The sequence below is a fragment of the Microtus ochrogaster genome, chromosome 24, assembly GCF_000317375.1.
Source record: "Microtus ochrogaster isolate Prairie Vole_2 chromosome 24, MicOch1.0, whole genome shotgun sequence".
Classification (NCBI taxonomy): domain Eukaryota; kingdom Metazoa; phylum Chordata; class Mammalia; order Rodentia; family Cricetidae; genus Microtus; species Microtus ochrogaster.
In genome coordinates, this window is record NC_022024.1 from 17,497,514 (window position 1) to 17,498,910 (window position 1,397).

Genomic DNA, 1,397 nt, shown 5'->3' on the forward strand with positions numbered 1-1,397 from the left:
GACCTCATTACGGATGGTTGTGAGCCACCATGCGGTTGCTGGGAATTGAACTCAGGACCTTTGGAAGAGCAGGCAATGCTCTCAACCACTGAGCCATCTCTCCAGCCCCCTCACACACTTTTTGTTTTTGTTTTTTTAGACAGGGTTTCTCTTGTACAGCTGTGGTTTGTCTGTCCCTTTAAGAGACAAGCCCCACCCACTCTCTCCCTCATCCACTGAGGCAGGCAGATCTTCCTTCCTGCTTGCAGCCTGAGTCTCTTTTCTGTCTGTCTGTCTCCCTCTCTCTGTCTCTAAGAGGCAGCTTCTGTCTTTCCTTTCTCCCCACTTTTCCCCTTCCCCCTTCTGTTTCTCTCTCTCCTCTTCCCCCTCTCCCCTTCCCTTCATAACCCACTAAATAAACATACAACTTCACTCTGCATGGCGTGCCTATCCACGTCTCTGTCTCTCACTGGCTGTATGGCTGCCTGCCCAGGACCAGTGGCCTTTGGAGACCTGCAGTGTGGTCTCATGGCCCACTGCCCACTGCTGCCACTTGACCTGCAGCATTTTACTTAAACCCTAACAAGGACTATTACCATGCACTCCAGTTCTGAAACAGAAGAGTTTCCCAGCCTCCCTGGCTCTGAATCTGTTCTGAAGAACTGCCTCATGTCTAGGCTTTAATTCACAGAACGAACACACTTGGGATCTCTCTCCAATCGCTTAGAGTCCAAATCCCCATAGATCAGGTAGCCGCTGCCTGAAGAACAGAGCCACTGCTCTAGGGACAGAAGCCACTGCATCTCGTCCAACCTGCACGCTTGCAAATGTTTGAACACACTTGCAGTGAAAGCTGCAAACTCAGGAGCCTGGCTAGATCAGCTGCAGAGCTGTGAACCTATAACACAAGTCTATACCACACCCTGTGCCTCAAGATTAGATAGCGCAGCTTTGGCAGGCTCACACCTAAAGCTCTATCTCCTTCAAACTCCTCCTACTTGGTGCTTCAACTGCGGCTGCGGCAGTCAGCACTCTTCTGAGCCGCCTAATATAGCTCTTATCAGCCTGTGAGCCCGTGCTAGTGGCTGACATCAGACGTCTCAGCGTTACTGCCGATCCTATCGTGGGGCCCGAAAACATGGGGCACTGCAGGTTACACTGGCAGAGGACTTGGTGCCATCAGCACTTACTTCTGCCAGGTCCTAGACGGACCCTTCTGCACTCAGTCACCTCCCAACTACCAACGCTCACCTTTGCACGTTTTCCCTTTTGCAAATGGCACCCCAGCCTCGCACCTGGACCGCTGCCACCTGGACTTGTCTTTCAGCAGGACCCGTGGTCCCACACTCCCGGTGCCCATGTCCACTACAAAACTGGATAACTAACTGCTCCCACAAACACCTGCAGTTTAGCTGGGC

At 52.4% G+C, this 1,397-nt stretch overlaps 1 protein-coding gene across 1 annotated transcript in view; it reads right to left on the minus strand.

Annotated features, from left to right (window-relative positions):
* Pawr (pro-apoptotic WT1 regulator) overlaps positions 1-1,397 on the minus strand; it is an 85,208-nt gene that overhangs the window by 10,035 nt on the left and 73,776 nt on the right. The window lies entirely within an intron of this gene.